At 42.3% G+C, this 21,759-nt stretch overlaps 1 long non-coding RNA gene across 1 annotated transcript; it reads left to right on the forward strand.

The window, feature by feature from the left end:
* Positions 1–1,803: 1,803 nt before the first annotated feature.
* LOC143441381 (uncharacterized) lies at positions 1,804–7,511 on the forward strand. The gene is made up of 3 exons (XR_013108721.1): positions 1,804–1,996; positions 2,095–2,404; positions 7,382–7,511. It is a non-coding gene; the product is annotated as an uncharacterized LOC143441381 (long non-coding RNA).
* The last annotated feature ends 14,248 nt before the right edge of the window (positions 7,512–21,759 follow it).

Consider the following 21,759-nt stretch of genomic DNA (forward strand, 5'->3'; position numbering starts at 1 on the left):
GTGATCGTTTTAACTAGAGCCAGGGAAATGTGTTAATTACAATGTAATTCCACAATGTCTGGTCCTTCCTACTATGCTCTGGAAAAGCTGCACACCTATAAACACACACACACACACACACACACACACACACACACACACAGAGAGAGAGAGAGAGAGAGAGAGAGACAGAGAGACAGAGAGAGAGAGACAGAGAGACAGAGACAGAGATTTTAAAAAATCTGTGTTTGAATCCTGATCAAATACTAAGTAGATATGACAACAGGCAGTTTAGTTAGCCTGTCTACACCTTGACTTTCTCATTTGTCATATAGAACTCTTAACAAGGTATTTGTCTCAATGCTTTCTAAAGTGGTGCTACATATCAGACTCTTAGGTACAGCACTGGGCATGGTGGTAGCTCCATAATTTTCTTCCCTGGGACCACTGGGGTCATGAGCTATAGCTAAGTGTTTCCATGGGCAGAAAAGGATGAGAAGTGAGTTAGCCTCTGAGCTGATGAAAGCAGAGACCAAAGTATGGTCCCACTTGCAGCCTGCCTTGTTTGTCGTCTCACTTGGAAGCTTTCTCTCCTTCAGCGTTGCCTTCTGGAAGGACTGGGCGTTCTTCCACACAGTGACAGACATTCGAATCTCGCCCAGAAATAACAGTGAAAATGCCTGACTCTGCAGTTTGAAGGAATTCTCCAGGTAGTCATTAGACATGAAGTCAAGGCGGAGCCCTAGGGAAGGCTGTCCCCACCCCCAAGACAGGAGGGCCATCAGTCCACTTGGGCCAGTCTCTGCAAGGGACACTCAGCTTTACTGAGCCCTTAAAGGAAGGAAGAATGTTGGGAAAACATTAGAAAGGTTCTCTGTGACTCCTTTCCGAACTGTAAAATGATATTTGGGCCTTTTAAATGACTTGGGAATTTTTCTGAAATTAAGGACTATGGATTTGATGGAGGCCTTCAGGGGATTAAAGTTTTCCTTCTCTTTGAAGCATTTCAAACAACTTTAATCTGCTCTCAGAGTGCAGCTCAATTCGCCACGGCATTCTTAACGTACTGTTGCCTTCTGCACGGCGCTGATACTTTTGCTTCTTGTTTTAAGTGCATTTGCAGAAATATTCAGGGCACAAGAAAAAGTTAAGGTTGCTCATATGAAGCCCAAGATTGCATAGAGAGAAGGCCTGGCTGCTGAAATGCTTAAAAGGCGCGTCATATTTTGTTTGTTTGTTTGTTTGCGGTATAAGAAAAATTCAACAAGTAGCTGGAGAGACGGTTGAATGGTTAATAGTGTGTATGCTCTAAGATGCAAGGTCAGTTCTTGACATTCACATAAGGTGGCTCACCTGCCTGTAACTCCAGCTCCAGGGGAATCTGACACCCTCGTCTGGGCTCCAAAGGACACTGCATTCATGTGTACAAATTTTCTTTCTTCTGTCTTTTTCTCTGTTTCTCTGGTCTCTGTCTCTGTCTCTGTCTCTGTCTCTCTCTGTCTCTCTGTCTCTGTCTCTGTCTCTCTCTCTCTCACACACACACACACACACACACCAGAGAAGAACCAGAGTTTGGATACCTTCAACAAATGCTCCACAGTCCGTGGGATAACTTATAGACAGTAGCTTAAAGACTGAGCTAAGTTCAGCTGAATGGCTGGCATCCTATCTCGACGATGTTCATCCCTTTATACAACATCAGCAGCAGCAGCCATTCCTGGGTCATTTTGAGTCTACAGTGTTGTCTGACTGAATCTTCATCAAGCCAGAACCAAAATCTATGTGCATCTTCCCTTTTCACCTCCACAGAACACAGCAGCGGGATGTTCAGAACTATTCTAAGGACACAATTATCTGTAGGGAGGTGACCTTCAACAGAGAAGAAGGATATGGTTCGGGGCAGTGTGGCTCATATGGTAGAGAACTGAACTGTAGTCTGGACCATCAGCCGTGGACCTTCATTACTGCATCTCTGTGCTCGGCTTTGAGGTGAATGGAACCACACTTATCCAAACATGTGAGCCGCTACCTTCACTTTGCATACTATTCCTAGTCCCATTCGTGTCAATCTTACCTTAGCCCTTCATCTTTTTTTTTTTTTTTATCTTATCCCAGGCACAGCACATTTCTTCAGTTCAACTGTTAGCAGAGGCTTGGCTTTGTGAATTTTACATGATGACAGACTGTAGAAAGACATGTGGCGGCTCTTATTTCCACTGAAGACTATACGTGATGTATACAAAACACTTGGTCTGTTTTCCTATTGGTGAGGATGGCCTACTGAGCCCTTATTCATTTTCTTCTACCAAAGATGGTAACACAGTGGAGTGAGTTTTATGAAAATGGCCTTATTGTGGCTCACACTTGTAAAGGGCCACAATCAGGGGACCTCATCTGGTGATAACCTTGCTGGCAGAATCCCAAGGTAAGTGGATGGCATTGCCTTAGCTTCTTTTCTCATTGTTGTGACAAAATACATGACAAGAAGCAGCTTAGGGGAGGAAGGGTTTCTTTGCAGTTTAAGGGGATGTGGCCCATCATGGTGGGGCAGGCAGGGCAGCAGGAGCTGGAGGCTGCTGACCACATTGTATCTGAATCGGGAAAGCAGAGGGTGAACAGGAAGTGGAGCTGGATTCCAGAAGCTCAAGGCTCTCTCTCGGAGACCCATTAGCAAGACTCTGCCTCCTAAAAGATTGTACAAGCTTTCCAAACTGAGCCAAGTGTTCACATGTATATGGCTATGGTGAACATCTCACATCAAACCCCAGCACTTTCCTATTCTTAAAAAGCAATGTACTAATAAAATCATGAGGACAGCCAGCAGGGCCTTCACCATAGGTCAGGTAGAATAGTCCTCAGAATTACAGAAATCCTCTTTGTGGTCTTTAAAAACAACCATAAGAGGCTGCTTTTATTTATTTTATGCCCATTTTAAAGATGAGGAAACTAAAATCAAAGTCAAACAGATAATCAAAATGGAGCCAGTATGTGAGCATAGGAAGACTGGCTGATCTATGCTTGGAGGACTTGACTGGTAAATCCAGTTTCTGCCAGTCAGGGTGATTGTTGTGTGACAAAACTTTTCCTGGGAAGATGAAACACAAGTCTACTTACCCCAGATAGGGATCCCATGACAGACCAAAGCACAGATGTCACCAAAGTCCAACTTGGTCAACCAATAAATTTTATTGAGGTTACTTACAGGGATATGAATTGAAACAGAAATGACTCACAAACAGTTGCAGCAACAAAGCCCACCCCAGCACGGGTGACAGCTCACAAAGCTGGGGACCTGGAACACTCTGCACAGCCTGCAGGCAGCTCAACAGATAGAAGAAAATGCTTTCTTTTAGACCAAGTGACTCTGGTTTAGGCCTTTTCCAGATAGCTCGGGGAGGTTTTGCTTCTTCCAGGCAGTCTGTCTGGTCTCAGCCTTCTCTGCAGCACAGTGAGTCTCCGAGGGACTCTCTACTTCATTGTTTAATCTGGCAGGGAGAGAGGGGCCTAGTGAATCTGGTCAGTTTCAGGGTCTTCCTGAAGCTATTTTGAATTGTTTACCTTCTGGTTTAAGGAGCTTCCCCTAAGGATGGAATGTTTCAATCTTGAGGAAACTTGTTACACAACAGAGATATAATTTCAGAATGGATCCTGAAACTCTCCAGGCCTGCTCTCCTGAATCTGTATTCACTTGTGAGCATGCTAAGTATGTTTCTTGATGAAGAATATAAGGATGCAAACATAATGGCTCCAGGTGGTTCTTGGTACACCATAAAGGCTTCTCAGGTTGCAGGTTACAGCATGGTGTACCTGTGCTAATGGGGAGAGAAAATCATGGTTGTTAGAAACAGATAAGTTCCTGATGCTATAATATTCTGAACTTGGGTACAAACATAGAGAAGAGGGACTCTCAAGGTAGAGTTCATGTCTAAAAAAAAGCTTTGGAAAAGTGGCTTTGGGAATGATATTTAGCGCTTTCCAGGGATGGGCCAAGCCTACGTGTGTAAGAAGTCACTGACTTTGCTCTGATCCTGGTGACATGAAGCTAGTTTCCTCAAACCATCCACTCTGCCTGGCTTCTGAGTCCTTGATGAGCTGTGTGGATACAGATCTGTGCATTCCAGATCAGGATGGATCTGATGGAGCAGATTACTTCAGCTGAGGTAGAGAAGTGGGAGACCTAGAGCTAAGGGGTTCATATGAGACTATATGCCAGACTTGGGTGAATGGTGAAGAGGCTACAGGCTACAAGATTGGGCTGAAGAGAGTTAATTAAACTAATTACTTGTAAAAGAGACTGTAAAGGAAGAGAAGGGAAGTAAAATGTTATGAAATACAAAAATGTATACATATCCATGTGTGGAATATTATTTATTCATAAAATGGAATGGTCTACTGTTGTGAGCTACATAACTGATAAGCCTTAAAAACAATATACTCACTGAAAGAGACAGACACAAACGGCCAAGTGCTGTATGGTTGCATCAGTCTTAAAAGCACAGGTGGAGAGATAGTATGCAGATTTGTGATCGAGAGGGGTTAGGACAGTGGTTCTCCACCTTCCTAAAGCTACCATGCTTTAATACAGATCCTCATGTTGTCCTGACACCCCCAACCATAAAAGTATTTTTGTTGCTACTTCATAACTGTAATTTTGCTACCACTATGAATCATAATGTAAGTATCTGTGTTTTCTGATGGTTTTTAGGTAACCCCCAAAAAGGTCACAACCCACAGGTTGAGAGACACTGGCTAGACAAAAGGAGAATGAACAGAGCTTGGAAATGGGTTCAGAGTTTGCCTGAGTATGGGGAAAATGTTCTGGAATAATACAGTAGTGAAGGATGCAAACATGAGTAAAGGGGCTTGCTACCAAGGCTGAGGATCTGAGTTCAATCCTAGGCATTTACATGAAAGGACAGAATCCATTCCTACAAGTTCTCTGACCTCTGCAAAAGCATGCACATAATCATAATAAAAAAAATTTAAAGTAGTAGTTTATGTTTTGTCAAGTATGTCTTGAGGTGAAGATTAAAACCAGAAATTAAGCAATAACTTCCAACATCCTAAAACAAATACCCAAAGGTTCTAAATGTTAAAAATAGCAATTTTATATTTTTCTCCATCTTCTATAATTTTCTACATAGCATAAATTGATTTTTTTCAAAAGGCTTTTTGTTTGAAAAGCATTAGCCATTCACAGGAAGCAGCAAAGATAATGGGCCAGGTCCTAGTACTGGTTTTCCCCTCAGTGGTTATAATCTTACATTACTGTGTCCAAATGGAATCCAGGAAGCTGACATTGATACAATCAATGTTTGCTGTTCTAACCCTGAGAGACTTGTTAGAACTGAAACAAAAAATCATAGCCATCTCTTCCCCCAGAATCTCTTTTTTCCTGCAGGTCTTTAATTCACACCTCTACCTACCAATCGTAACCAATGGCAACCGCCCGACTTCTCCATCTCTGCCATGTTACAGTCTGTAGGCTGTTTATAACTAGGTAGATAGAATCATCAAGTATTTGACACTGAGATCAGCTGTTTCTAGTCAGCAGGTTGTCCTGCTGCTGTTAACACTGGTGGGCAGATGCTTGTGTAGATTATGAGCGTTCTTGATTCTGGGATAAAAGGCAAGAAATACGGTTGCAGAGTCGGATCATGAATAGGGTATATGCTTAGTTTTTAAGAGAGTACCAAACTAGCTTCAGAGAGGCTGGGCCATTTTATTTTTTATTTTTTTTTTATTTTTTATTTTTTTTTTGTAAAACAAAGACATTATTTAATAAGCAAGCAAAAACTCATTCATGCATTTTCATACTGGAAAGTAAATTATACTACTGAGTTCTTAACTCTGGGTATCATAGATGAGTCCTCAGGGTTCATCCCATGGCAGGTCTTCAGTGATCACTTGAAGAATGATTGTATAAGCTCTCCACAGACATGAAGACTGTCCAGTGTCTGAATCATTCTTCTAGCTCTCTTCACCCTGTTAGGTTATAGATCCATCCACTCAGCTCTCTTTTTGTTCCAGGGATGTGACAGCATCCACCTCAGGGATCTTTACCTTCAGGATCACTCTATCCCTAATTGTGAGCTCCGCTAATAACTTTTTAACGCAGTAGTTCTCAACCTTCCTAATATTGTGACCCTTTAGTACAGTTTCTCATGCTGTGGTAATCCTCAAACCATACAATTATTTTTGTTGCTTCTTCATAACTGTCATTTTGCTGTTGTTATGAATCATAATGTAAATATTTGTGGTTTCTGTTGGTCTTAGGTGACCCCAGTAAAAGGGTCATTCAGCCTTCCAGAGGGGTCCTGACCCACAGGTTGAGAACCACTGATTTAGGGTCTCACCAGCAACATAACCATGATCCATTTCTCCTCGGTCTCGCCATTCGTTTGAGGGGTGGGGGCACAATGACATGATCCTGCTGGGTAACCTAGACTGACTTGGGAGTCTCAATCCTCCTGTCTTAGCCTTCTACACCTGGACACTCCTATGTTTTTGCTTCCACTATTCTAATAGACATACTAGAACATCTCATCTGGAGGAAAGCTGCCGACAAGCTTTTCACTGGCTTAGTTTTTATTCTGTATTTTTTCTCCTTCTAACTTTATTGTTTTTCATATCAAAATCTGAGAATTACATAAACACAAAATAGATTCTAGTCTTAGTCAGGATGTATGGTTTGCAGAGACTTTCCCCCATCCAGCAGGCTCTCTCTTCATCTGCTCCTTTTAGCAAAGACTTTCTCAGAGAATTTAAATTTTTGTGTGTTAAGTTTATTTTACCAATTGTTCCTTTTGTACATGTGGGTTATGCTTTTGATACTGTCTAAGAACTCCCTTCTCCAAACTTAGATCCTGCAGATTTTCTATGACATTTTCTTTTACAAGTTTTATACTTAGGCCTGACAGTGGTGGCGCATGCCTTTGATCCCAGCGAGAGGCAGAGGCAGGCAGATCTCTGTGAGTTCAAAGGCAGCCTGGTCTAAAGAGAGAGTTCTAGGACTGCTGGGCTGCACAAAGAAACCCTGTTTTGAAAAAAAAAAAAAAAAGTCTTCATTGTGAGAATGGAGGGAGGGCACAACTACTTGGAAATCAGGACAGCTTTGGGGAACCAGTTCTTCAACTGTGTGGGTTCCTGGGATGGTGCTCATGTTGCCCAGCTTGCCCCGTAAATGCCGTTACCACCGGAGCATCTCACCAGCCCCTATGAATTACTTTTTGAAAAGGCATTTTTCTTCTCGAATATACAAGACATGTGTGCACACTGCCGATCATTTGGAACATGAAAAGAAGTTTAAGGGAAAATTAAAATGTCCAGGCAACAGCCTCCTGAAGCATGTTTTGGTATTAGACTTCAATTTTAATAAAAATGTGACCTCTTTTTATAACAGACAACTGGAACCCTCCCACAGTGAATCGCACCAGGAAAAACCAGCCCAGTGCCCAGGGAGAGGTGCCTCGTTCAATGCTGAGCTCAGCTGGGGGAGTTGCCATTCAGACAAGACGGAGAACTACTGACCCTAACGGTAAACCCGGTGTTTATGAACTGCAGCAGTTAGTCACAGACCGTAATTACCGCACCAGATAAAGAAGCTATTTAAGAGAGCAGGTTGCTACGGCCTAAAAAGAAACAGAAAAGTCTTTTTGAAAATCATCGGCTTGTAACCAAGGAGAACATCAAGTTTGAGGGCGGAATGGATTGGTGTGGGCCGCTGGCATGGAGACAGAGGCTGACCCAGCACAAAACCAGCCAGGCCTTGGCTCCGTTCTCTTTAACTCCAGAGCAATCTATTGAGGTTTCCTTTCTCTAGCTCTGGCCTGTGGGGCCTTCCGACTGCTAACATCCTCCCATCCGACTCACTTCTGACTTGTAGGTGTATGGAACTCTGCCTTGGCTCCATACCTTGCTTGACCCATCTGCATTCTTGGCCAGAGGGTGGCATCGTAGAAGGGAGCGGTGAACTCCGTTAGCTCTCTGCAACAGGACAAGATGGTTTCTTCTTTGTTTGTTTGCTATGTAGCCCAGTCTAGCCTTGAATTAGTAATCTTCCCGCCTTACTTTCCTGAGTTCTGGAGTCATAGGCATGGGTCACTAAGACTGCCTGGTTAGTAGGTTAGTAGGTCTGGGTCACTAAGACTGCCTGGTTAGTAGGTTAGTAGGTCTGGGAACATGGCGCGGTGGTAGAGCCCACGTGCAATAGTTCATGGGAATCATCTCCAGTAAACAAACTAAAATGAAAATCAATCAATCAATCAATCATGGGGCATTTAGAATCCATAGACAAATCTCCCCAACTCCCATGAAGCCTTCGAGATAGATAGCTGATAATAAGTGAAACGTGACAGAAATTTTTTTATAAAGTGAAGGAACAATTCTGCATTTTTGTGTTTGTATTTCATGTTTGCACCCTCTGGAACATTATTCAAATTTCTTGGCCACGTGTTTGCAAAGAACATCTTACTTTTAGTTACTGAGTAAGAACCACTGTTATATGTTAGATATTGAAAAATCAAGCAATTCCCCTGGATAATGACAAGCATGTAAAAATTCCACAAATGTTTGGATACAAAGTTAATTATATTTCATTTCATTACAAAGTTAATGAACAGTTACAGAATAATGGTCGAGAGAGCATTGGCTAACTGAAATTGTGACTTCTCATTTAAAAACTTGACATCAATTGCCATAAAAAGGTGCCTACATATACTGAATTAAGAATCAGCTTATCAATTGTCATGTAGAATTTGACCTTATTTTAAAAAATATATTGAGAAAGAAAGATCTTTAAACATTATCAATGGGGAAGAGTATGGGGCCATAAACCTGCAATCCCAGCACTCAGGAGGCTGAGGCAGGAAGAGTTCTACAACTTAAGGCCAGCCTGAGCCACAGAGTTAGACTGTCTGAAAAAAAAAAAACCAGTAAATGAACAAATAACCAAAATATTAGCAGTGGTAATCTGTGAGATTAAATTATGTCAAAAATTTCCCCTGAATTATTTACATTTTATTTTATAAGCTTATATTTCATAATAATTAGGGAGAAAAAACCAATTCCTGACCATGGTCACAGGATTGTGATATGACAAACAGAAATATATATGTATATGTATATATGTATATATGTGTATATATACTTATGTATATATATATATATGTATACACACACATATATATAGTTTATAACTTTTTTTAAAAAGATTTATTTATTTATTTATTTTATGTATATGAGTTGCTCTCTTCAGACACACCAGAAGAGGTCATCACATCCCATTACAGATGGTTGTGAGCCACCATATGGTAACTGGGAATTGAACTCAGAACCTCTAGAAGAGCAGTTGATGCTCTTAACCACTGAGCCATCTCTCCAGCCCCACTCTATAATTTTTTAAACTCTAGTTTAACTTATAAAACTTGATGGCAGGGCGGGAGAGATGGCTCAGCAGTTAAGAACACTTGCTGCTCTTCTAGAGAACCCAAGTGCAGTTCCTAACACCTCAGTCAGCTTACAGCTTCTGTAACTCCAGATCCAAGGGATCCAATACCTCTGCCCTCCATGGGCACATGGATTCATGTGCAGGTAACCACAAGCACACACGCACACGCACGCGAACACACACACACCTGTACTTAATTTAAAAAAAATAAAATTTAAAAAACAATGGCTAAAAATATTTTAAAAGACCAATGTGTGTAGGTTGAAGTGTGAAAATTCTCAACTGTTAAATCCCTAGAACCCCCTCTATGGACAACAACTTTCAGTGGGCAGAGAGAGTGTATTTTTAACACAGAAAATTCAGAATGAGAGCAGATCAGAAAGGCTTTGCAAGAAGCGCAATGAAAGCTACCAGCCTCCTGCTGGCTAGTTCCTCATCCTCATCACAGCATGAGGAGGGCCTAAAGAGAGTCCAACAAGTAAGAGGAGTCTTTCCTTTCCCACTCTCAGCACGTGGGTTCCCACAGACCTGAGACCAGGCATACAAATTAGTATGCTCTCCAACTCATGTGAATCAATTCGAGTTCAAGCTGTCATTCCTTTAGCAGTGAGTGGCACAGGCAGCTGGCCCTGGCTCCAGGTGCTTGGAATGTTCATCTTTCTATTTGTCTCTGTCTCCCTGTCTCTGTGTTTCTGTCTCTTTGTGTGTTTCTCTCTGTTTCTCTCTCTGTCTCTCCTGTGTCACTCCCTCCTCCTGTAGGATTTAATAGTTTAATAGTGACCCCCCAAGGGTATAATGTGGCATAGCCATAGAATGTATGCCTGGCAGGTAAGTCCAAAGGTTCGAGCCCCAACACCAGGGGGAAAAAAAGTTGGACCTTATCATCCTTGCTTTTCACCTTAACTGTCCCTCGGAGGGGAGAGATGTTGGTTGTAAGCTGGTGTAGCCCCTCTGTTCTCCATCAGACACCTCATCCTACTGCTGGCAGAGCTTACGAGAGGTTTACATTAGTTTACTGATGCCTGACATGAGCCTCTGTTCTCTTCCCACAATGTAAACCAAAGCAGGACGTACGTGTTTCAGTTCGCCCTTATTTAGCAGGCTGGTAGCCCGTGATAGACACTTCAACTGTTCCGTGATGAGACAGATAATACTACCAGTGTTTTCAAGTCCTTTGTTGGGATGGACTGATTTCCTCAGTGTTTAGATGATGACAGGTCCAGTCATTTCTTCACTCACTCTTTCATGGAGTAATCGGTACATGTTCGCTGAGCTGGGTGTTGGTTGGACTTAGCTGGGTCCTGGCCATAGTGGTCAGTACCACTAGATTCTTCAGTCTAGCAAGAAAGACAAAAACAGACAAATGTGATCCAGGGAGATGGGGGTGGTGATATGAGTCCCACACAGTTTTGAAGACACACAGGTAGCTGTTTCCTAATCTCTCTGAGAACTGCAGCCACTCTGATATCCATTCTAACCCAGCTACTTACTCCCTAACCTTCAAGTGAGGCACCTCTAGGTTTGTGTAGAGAATCCCGGAGCTTGCTTTTTAAGCAGAGGGTACACAATGTGAAAACTGATGATGCAACAAAGAAGAGTAAGAAAATCAGTTTTATACCGGCACAAAGTCCAGTTTTATAAACTCACTGTTGCAGGCTGGGGAGCAATGCTCATCCTTGTACAAATCCCTGCATCCTATCTCCAGCTCTGCCCGAACCAGGCAGGGTAGCTCATGCTTTGTAATTCTACTGCTCAGGAAGTGGAGGCAGGGGGATCAGAAGTTCAAGGTCATTCCAGTCCTAATAGCAAAAGGAGACAAGCCTGGGATATGTGAGACAGCCCCACTCCCACCCCAGGAAAAAGTACAATTGTTCTTTCTTCGTCCTTCCTTCTTTCTTCCCTCCCAATCTTCTTCTTTTTACACACGCAGATCAGACACAAGACGCGGACAAGCAAATGTTTTCTGACTGGATGACTTCAGCAGATTAGTGCTCCTTTGAAAGTGATATTGTTACAGCCAGTGCATGTTTATGTGTAACACAGACAAGTCTGTGGGGGAAAGCTCAAATCCTGGCTATGTCAATTAGTAAGGTAAGAAGTTCAGCCTAGAGCTACAGACCCCAAAGCTTTGGGGAATCTCGATATGGTATAAGGAGGGAATTGGAAAAAAAAGAAGAGAAATTTCTTTAAAGGTTATTTATCTTTTATCCCCGTTTCCCCAGGTCTCCTGGGCTTAACTCTTACTCCCTGAGAACATTTCCTTACCAATCCAGCTGGGATGGCTGTCAAGCAGGGCTACCTTGTTAATGATAGCAGTAATAAAAAAAAAAGGGGGGGGGGAACTTTCAGGCGATTAGAAACTGCTGGTAAATCAGAGAGATACCGGGGAAGTTTCATTGTCACCGATGGGAAAACATTTATTTCAGACTCTGCCAACAGTCTCACAGAAACGAATTAGAGGGAAGACTCTCCGTTTCCTTAAGATTTTAAAAGATATTTTAGGGGGGCTTGGGAGATGGCCCAGTCAGAAAAGTGTCCATTGTACAAGCATGAGAACCTGTGTTCAGATCTTTGGTCCTCATATGTAAAAAAGCAAGCACATGGGACACACACACCTGTAATTCCAGCACTGCACAGGTGGACACAGGAGGTTCCCTACAGCTTTTTAGGCAGCCAGCCTAGCCAATCAGTGAGCTCCAGCCTCAGAGAGAGATACTGTCTCAAAAACTAAGGTAGGAAGCAATGGAAGTCAGTCTACCTCTGACTTCCATTATGTGCTTACACACAGGCACATACATGGATACCTATACATATACATACAATATATACATACATAATCATAAGAATTAACTTTGCTTGAATGACTCAAGATCCCTTATTATTCTTTGTAAATGATGAAAGTAACTCATGTGTACTAGGAGAAAAATTAAACAATATAGAAATATATAAAGTAAATAATTCTAAGCCTGGCCAGCCTGTCTTCCACCCTACTCCTAAGAGCAATGTGGTTCAGTGACAGTACAAAGCCAGCCACATGTAGCATTTAAAACAGGAAGAGGAAATAGGTGACATTAATTTTAGTCACATATTTTGTTTAGACTAACATATGAAAATTATTTCAATATGTAATCAAATTACTAATGAGCCATACAACTAATAAGACTTGTTTGTCATTGTTTGTGTTAGTATCTACTGTGTAGTTTATACTTAGACATCTCTCTGTTTGGATGCTTAATTCTCTTTGGAAATGCTTCATTATGAATCATTAAAATGCAGCTGAAAATCAGTTCAGGTGGTGGTGGTACACACCTTTGATCCCAGCACATGGGAGGCAGGAGACCAGTGGATCTCTGAGTTCAAAACCAGTCTGGTCTACAAAGTGAGTTCTAAGACAGTTAAGGCTACACAGAGAAACCCCTGTCTCTTAATGTTTTACAGTTCCAAACATCCATATTCAAATATTTATGCTAGTATTTCCATATAACGCAGCCTAAGAAAGGCCATTTCAGAGCCAAAGGGTGTGCCATTTTAAAAAATGAGAATAACTCCACCCTTCCCCAGCAGCCTTGCCATTTCTTATCAGACACTCATGCCTTGCAGTATTCCCCAGCATCTGTAGATGCCCCAAATGCCTGAGTCAAAGAACGTTGGGGGAAGAGGCCTTTGAGATCATCTGTTCCAGTCCTTTTATTTTAGGGGTCTGAAGCATCAAAGCCAAATGTTAAGGAAGATGGAACACAACACATTGATGGCAAGGCTGGCATCTGATCAGTTCCCTTGCCCTCCCTTCTCTGTCGGTACATCAGGGGCTGTCCTTATCTCCACAGCATCCCCAGGAAGGTGGCTCTCCCTCCTGTTCCCAGGCCCCCTCTGCCTATGGTACTGTATCAGTATCAGCCAGCCTGGCAAATCAGCAAACTTTTGAGCGGCACATCCCTAACCTTCGCAGTAAGCAAGATGGGAACAGAGGCTTTTTCTTGATATTTGTATCCAGCATAGAACTCAATCAGCTCAAAGGCTCGCTACAGTTTCAAAGTATGCCTTCCTGTCTTCTGCTGAGCAAGGCCAAATCACACACCCTGACAGAAGTGCCTGGCAAGCTAAACATTTTGCCTTGAACAGAAGCTACTTTGGAAAGAGAGAAGCAGAGGGTTTTCTGGGTAGGGGGCATCCCCTGTCTTCAGTAATTCAAACTAGAGGGCTATTTAGAGATTACAGGCATGGGGGCATGCCAGCAAGGTGGGCTATCTCTGAAAATAACTGCATATACTTACTTAGTCTACTGAGTGCATGACTACAAATGCTCACACATCTTGCCAGCTCCTCAAAGATATAACCGAACAGGGATATTATCACAAATTTCTATACTTGAGTCCATTGAGGGCAAATCTAGGGCTGACAACAATTTTACTGCCTCTATTTCTAGAATGTTCTCCTTTTCCCCATCAGTCCCTAGTGATGTCCTATATCCTCTCAAGAGGCCAGATAGAATGAACGGTCCCCACTTACTTCCTTCAGCTCCTTCTTAGTTTCCCAAGAAATATTTTAAAAATCTTTTTTTATTCCACAGATGTGGGTGTGTTTGTTTGTTTGTTTGTCTGTCTGTCTGTCTGTTTTAAAATCATCCCGGCTGGACCCGGAAATGCTCATCTTCAGTCTCAGCACTTGGGAGGAAGAGGCAGGCTGAACTCTGTGAGTTCAAGGTTAGCCTGGTCTACAGAGTGCAGCCAGAGCTACATAGTGAGACTTTTCTCATAAATAAATAATTAGATAGATTGAGTGATAATCCAGATATTTTAATTCTATTTACCTTTCTTTTTAAATTGGAACTTTTTGTTTATTGTTGGGGTGTGCCACAATTTGTATGGAGGTCAGGTGACAAAATATAGGAGTTAGTTTTCTCTTTTCACCCAGTAGGGGCTGTGGATCAAACTTAGTTTGTCAGGCTTGGTAGCAAAGTAATCAGTTGGGCCATGTCACAACCTCTCTAATTTTTTCTCTCATCTCACAGTTCCTCTTTCTGTCCCATTATGTTTTCACAATTCTAACACCAACAAGCTGAAATGCAGGTAGAGACTGAGTCTCTTGCTTTCCCATGCATGCCAGAAAGTCCTGCCTCTAACCCTCCCCTCCCCTCCAACCTTCCCCTCTTCTCCCTTCCATACCCTTCCTTCCTCCCTCTTCCTTCTTCTGATGTATTTTATCTGAAAATAAGAAAAGACATCAAAGTAGGAAAAGACTGGAGGAAGAAAGGCAGAGTAAGACTCTGCCTCATACTGGGTTAACATGGCCCCGTTAGGCTCCTTACTCTGTACCTAAGCACATAGGCACACACCATCCCCTGCATGTGACTCACTGACAGACCTCGATGTCACTTCTCAAGTTTCTCTGAAGTCTGTCCACTGCATTGCAGTTAAACAATTTACATCATTCTCATTCATCTTCTCCTGGTGTGTGTGTGTTTCCATACATGTGAGGTTCATACATGTGAACCTTAGTGCAGGAGAACAGCCACATCATGTCACATGTCATTGCTAATGCTTCCTGTCCAATTTATCAAATTCTCACAGTTCTCTGCAGCCCCTGGAGACATACTGCATCACTACTTTCAAATTAAAGATGGAAGCATCAAGCCGAGAGATGTCTCTGATTTGACCAAGGGTACATACACTTAAACGATTGGGAAAGAAAAGCTAAAGTAACTAGTCTATATTGTAATGCCAGGAGGAACACATTCTGATGTAACTTGCAGTGTAGACCCTGGAGGATGGCAAATGACTTGCTTCTTAGTTGATTGGGAATGGGCATCTGCCCAGTGTGAACCGTGAGGGATTAAAGGTGTGGTCCTGGATGGGGTGGGGACTGTCTTTGTTTTCTAGTGCTGGCACAACAAACTAGTCTAAAGTTAGTGGTTTAAATCAGTACAAATACAACTTTCAATGATATAGAGATCAGAAGTCCTAATTGGATCTCGAGTTAGATTTAAGATATTGGTCACTCTGATGCTTCTTTCCTGGTCTCTGCTTCTAGCCTACCCAGCTCCAGGGCTGTCCTCATTTCTTGGCTTGTGACCCCTTGAAGTGACAGCATCTCTCATTATGTTTATGTCCTTGTATCTCAGCCTCTGACCCTCCTTCGCTGTCATAAGGACTCTTGTGACCATGTTGTGCTCACCCGGGTAACTCATGATGGCCTCCTTTCTCAATGTGTCAATGTATTATCTCTGCAGAGTCTCTTTCGCTGTTCTAAGAAACATATTCTCAAGTGTCAGCTAGGTATCAGGATGGGCACACCTTGGGGGAGGCTATCATAGTGCCTACCACATGGAAAGGCTGTGTCCTTTAGCCTTGTGGGAGCAGTCTGGAAGTAGCTCTAGTCCTGGGGGGCCTCAGAGATTTCTATTTGACTTTTTTGTCTTTCACATTTGCACATTATATGTATGTAGATCTGTGTATATGTGTGCAGGGGTACAAGGCTGTCAGGATATGTGCATGCACACATATATGTGGAAGCCAGAGGATAACCTCTAGTCTTGGTCTTCAGGTATCATCCATCTTTGAGACAGGGTCTCCCTCACTGGTCACTTGTCAGAGGCTTGACTGCCTGGCCAGAGAGCCCTAGGGCTCAGCCTGTCTCTTCCTCCGCTGTTCTGGCCACCATGCCTGTCTTTTAAAAATCACATGGGTTCTAGGGATCAAACCTTTACCCTCTAAGCTGTCACACCCAGTCCCCATATGCAAATCTTTGCTGAATGAATAAATAGAAGTCACAAAAATACACCAGATAACAGGATATCTATCTTAGCAATATAAAGAGACACTGATATAGATACCATTTGAGGAGGTTTTTTTTTTTTTTTCTTTTTCTTTTTGGTTTTTCAAGACAGAGTTTCTCCTAGCTGTCTTGGAACCAGGATTAAAGGTGTGTTTCACCTGGCTCATTTTAGTTTTTTTTTTTTTTTTAAAAAAGACTTATTTATTTTATGTATATGAATACACTATAGTTGTCTTCAGACACACCAGAAGAGGGCATCAGATCCTATTACATATGGTTGTGAGCCACCATGTGGTTCCTGGGAATTGAACTCAGGACCTCTGGAAGAGCAGTCAGTGCTCTTAACCATCTCTCCAGCCCCTCATTTTAGTTCTAATCTTAATGGTCAATATGGGAATCAATGGTAGAAGTGAGGTTTATGTGAAGGCACTTTGGGTGCTAAGGGGAATTGGGTGTACTGGTTAGTCTTTTCTTGACTATCACGGTGTGAAACAGAAATATGAAGAATCCGCTTTCCCCATAAAAGATGGTGTGGGAGGAGTGAGTTCCCAGCTTAACAACTGGCTCAAGCTTTCGTGGTGACCTCTCTCCTCTCCCACAGGCCAAACCTGCAAGCCTCAGTCCTGAGTGCTATTTTAGAGCTGGATGAAGTTTCTACTTTTTCAGGATTTAGGTTAAAATTCACAGGCCTTCCAGAGAGCAGGAGGGTGAACCTATTACCTACTGTAGGAATAGGCTCCATGAGAAAGTACCCCTTTGTCAAAAAATAATATTATTAAAAACATTGTGAGGAAATTGTTAGTGGCCAGATTCTGGCCCAATTAATCACTAGACATCCGCAGACTTTCCCTTCCTGGGGCCTGTTCTCATGCAAGGCCTTGTGAGGCTCGTTGCTAGGCAGATTTATGAAACACAGCCTCAGCCGCTTACATTCCGTGGGGTACGATTTACACATTCTTGTGGGAGTCAGGGTGGGGGACGGCACGCATGCTAATAGCTCACACACGTAAACCTTTTACCCAGCTCTCACTTTACTGACACATCAGGAATATATATATATATATATATATATATATATATATATATATATATATATATATATCATTTTAAGGTCATGAATGAATGCTTCCTAATTTTCATCTTTAGAGGACTACCAGTCTCAGAAGGGTAGCAAGAGGTTTCTTAGTCTGTACCAGCTTCCTGGCCATAAGTCGATTGGGACCATTTCAGCAAATCTCCAAGAAGACAAAAGAACATTTTCTCATAAGTCTCACAATCTCTTTCTTCTTAAATCTCTGAGGCGTTGTGGTTGTATGGGCCCAAGTATTCATATTTTACTATAATTGTGTTTTAAGTCCTAAAATAAGGGCTGGCAAGGGTGTCCAGAGGAATGTGTGCTCAGCATTAAGAGTTCAAGCCCTGGAACTTTCTATCCTTTATGGACAGTAATGACTTGTCAAGTTGTCCTCTGGCCTCACAGACCCACAATGGCACTGTGTACCCATTTATAGACACAGACACAACAAAATAAATGTTCAAGGCTGGAAAGATGGCTCCATGGTTAAGAGTATTGGCTGCTCTTCCAGAGGACCAGGTTCAATTCCCAGCACCCACATGGAAGCTCAGACCTGTCTGATACTCCTGTTGCAGCAGATCTGACACCATCACACACATATACAGGCAAACACTAATTTACGTAAAAATAAATGTTAAAAAATTAAAAAGAGAAACAACATTTAACAAAACTGTTGGATCTAAATGACAACCATGAAACGGGTCGACTATCTTGCCAGGACCCCTGGTCAACCATCTTACTGGGACTGGCCCCCAAACACGCAGGGTGTTGGCTTCTTGGCAGGAAGCAGAAGGTCCTAAGTCTTTGCCTTAATTTTTTTTTTTTTTTTGACCTGAATGGTCTGTCAGAGCCTGTCTTTGTTCCATTTGTCAAAATACCATTGTTCTCTCCCCACTGTGGTGGTTTCATTTCCATTGTTTCAAGTATTAGAAGTCAAGGCAGCAGCGAGTAAATGGGAGCAGAGCTTGTTGACTGCAGTCGTGGCCCAGAGCCAGGCTCATCTCTGCTGTTTAGCGGACCATGGAACTCATAGCCTGCCAACCAACTCTGGCTCCATTACAAGATTACAACTCACAAAAGAGTCTCTGTCACCAGTTACTCTGTGCCAGGGCCACAGAGCACTGGATGGTGAGTCCCAGAAGAGGGCAACCTTTCCTCCCAGATCTGCTATCTTTTAGAGCAACAATAAGCGTCAGGAAGAAAGCACACCATTCTGAAGAAAGCCCGTGAGCCTGCTAAGAGAAGTATCTGGCAGGCCTGTTTTGTTTTGTTTTGTTCTGTTCTGTTCTGTTTTGGTGTGTGTGTGTGTGTGTGTGTGTGTGTGTGTGTGTGTGTGTGGTTTGTTTGCTTTTAAGAGACTGTGGTTTCCCACTGTTATGAAAACACACTCATTGTTCAAAGTTAACCTGGGACCTTATTTTTATAGGGAGACAGAATAACTGGGGCATTTTAACTCCTGAGGAGAAATGAAATTTGAACAATCCTTCAGGTGTGAATTGTTTTATATTTGTCTTTAACATTATTTGCTCAAAAATCACATTTTAAAATAGAATTTAAAATGTCATACTTATGTTGTGTGTCATGGGATAGGCTTATAATCCCTATACTTGGGAGTTGGAGGAAGGAGAGTTTTGACTGTGAAACCAGCCTGGGCTATACAATAAAATCTTGTCATAAATAAAATTAAACAAAACACAGAACAACAACAGCGAAAACTCTGATTCTTATGTTAGGTTGAGTCAAATACTGCATAAGAGAACGAGAATTGCTTTTAAAATTGGTGATTTGTTTTCAAATTCTATAAATTGTCATTTAAATTTTTGGTTGGGATCATTCATTAAATATGTGAATATTTTTGAGAATAATCATGGGGATTCAGTGATCCATTTGGGGAATTCCTAAAGAGAGGATCCTGTCAACTTCCTGAGAGAAATACTAGCTTTGTTTGTGGGCTTGGTGCAAAGGATGGCTTTAGATTTCTGAAACCCAACAATAGATGCGGAAGTGCAAAGAACAACGTCTTCAAAGCCACAGTAAAAATAACTGCTGTTCTGTAATGATCAAAACAGTTAAACACCAGTGAAGACAAGGCTAGAGTCATTTTGAGACATGTAAGATTTAACTCCATACCCCCTTTCTTGATGATTTTCTGGCCGTGGACACTAATCTGCACTGACTGTATTGATGGGACCCAGACTTCCATTTCCAAGAGTGGCCAGAGGTAAATACTGGCTGAATATGTTCAGTAACACTACTGAGAGGGAGGAAGTGAAATCTGCCTACTGTGTTCCTTCCAGGAGGTCAGCCTTCCTTGCAGATGGACCTCTCCACTCTCTCTAGTGACTTCATTTGATCTGTCTGGGTTCTGAAAATTTCTCTCTCTTGTCTCTTCTTTCAGCCACTGGATGAGGCCAGGCTCCCTGCTGGCCAGAGCCTGGAAATGCAGCACCCTTGTTAGTTTTACTTAGTCTTATCTGCATTTTAAGAATTAGACTGTGCATTTAACATCTCTCAATGGCTCTGCTTGAGTTTATTTCTGTCTCCTGCAGGACCCTAACCCACATGGATGACTGGAGGACCAGTGGATGGCTTCGATTATTTCTCTAGCATGGCACAGTGGTTAGAATCGTTTTAGACTCACATCCTCCTGGGCTCTGCCACATCTCAGCTGCACCGATGACAAGCTCATATGTTAAACAAAGGAGATTTAGTTGTTTGACGGAATGACTAATGGATTGTCATGTACTCTATCACAGAGTCACATGTCAAAGCCAGGGTTTGTTTTTATGACTTCATTTTTTTTCTCATGTGTATGTGTTGTTGGATGTGTGTGTAGGTACATGCATGGGGGGGGGGGGGTATACATATGTGTACATGTGCACGGAGAGGCCAGAGGCTAACATCAGGGGTCTTCCCTAGTTGCGCTCCATCCTGCTCACTGAGGTGGAGTCTCAGTTGAACAAGTTACCTATTTAGCTAATCTGGCTAGCCAGCTTGCTGTAAGTGTCTCCTGTCTCTGCCTTCCAAGTGCTGGAATCACAAGTGGACCCCAGCTCCCATCCAGCATTCCCATGGACTCTGGAAATACACACTCTAGTTTTCATGATTGTGTGGCAAGTGCTTTAATCATGGAGCCCTTTTCCCAGCTCTGTTTTTATGACTTTTTTTTAACTTGGCATTTCTATGAGGATCACACGATATAACCCTAGAAAGCATGTTGTCCAGTGCCTGTCACTTAGCAAGTGCTCTATAAAAAGTAGTTATTGTTATGTCCTATGATTATCTCTGTGCTGTTGTTAACATGTTCTGCGAAGGGTCCAAGTGACCAGAATAAAGCCCCAAAGCGTTATTTATACTTCTTAAAGGATCAGAAGGGAGCTTCCATGAAGGGGAAGTTTTATTGATGTCTCTGCAGTATGCCTTTGAGTGAGAATGGTGTTCCTGGGCTGAACCCAGGCTAGTGGCCTCTGACTGCTCGCTTTGAGTTATGATCACAGACCTCAAAAGGAACAGAACCAAGGCATACATTTTAGAGGTTATGTGATTCCCAAGTACCTGACCTATTCTCCTTTGCAAAGAGAAGGATATAGAGATGGAAACAAAACAAACCAAAACAAACCACCTTGGGATTCCTAAAGGAACAGATTCTTTTTGTGATTCCCACACAGTGCATTGGCATTGTTCTTCATTGTAACTAGCAACACAATAACAAAAATATTATTTCAAGGATGTAGAATGGGGGATGTTAGAAGAATTTAGCACAAATAGAAAGTGAGGAGCCTGACCAGTGCAAACTGTAAGGAAGACACATTCTGTGATAGAGCAACAGAATTCCACTCTGGGCTGCTAGTCTGGCTGTGATCTGGCTGGCTCACAGTTGGGTAAATGATGCCAAAGGCTGATGCTGGTGTGTATCTCTTAGTCATCCCCAATTCCTTTCCATCTGGAATTCTGAGTTCTGAATATTCTCTCCAACACAACAACTGCTGCTCTGCCTCCACTGTTTGGAGAGCAGTGGCCATCCCAGTCCTTGTCAAGGATATGGGTATAATGACCTCTTCTTAAAATGACAGTTTGTGAGAATGGAAGAGTTAGGATGAGAGCCTCAAGCATGCAGTAGGTGGTGGCCAGTAAGAGTGAGGGTTACTATAAGAAGAGAATGATACCCAGAAGGAGGAGAGGAAGAAGAAAACCACATTCTACTCCTCTGAAGCAGCCACTCCACAGAGAGCCATTTGAGACACATAGGAATGAGTTTATACACACTTTGGAAAATCTGAACACCCTTTTAAAGAGGATCCCTGAGTCTCCCAGTAGGGTTGTTTCTGTTTAAACTTAAGCTTAGAAACATGTCTTGATTGTGGCAGTATTTTAGTTTCGACATCAAACATCATCAGATTTTTTTTTTCTTTTCCAGCCTCATCCACAGCTTTGGTGACTCTTGCCCAGTAATTCTGAGGTCACCCAAGTACTTTTATTCTAG

This window comes from Arvicanthis niloticus, chromosome 2, assembly GCF_011762505.2.
Source record: "Arvicanthis niloticus isolate mArvNil1 chromosome 2, mArvNil1.pat.X, whole genome shotgun sequence".
Lineage (NCBI taxonomy): Eukaryota > Metazoa > Chordata > Mammalia > Rodentia > Muridae > Arvicanthis > Arvicanthis niloticus.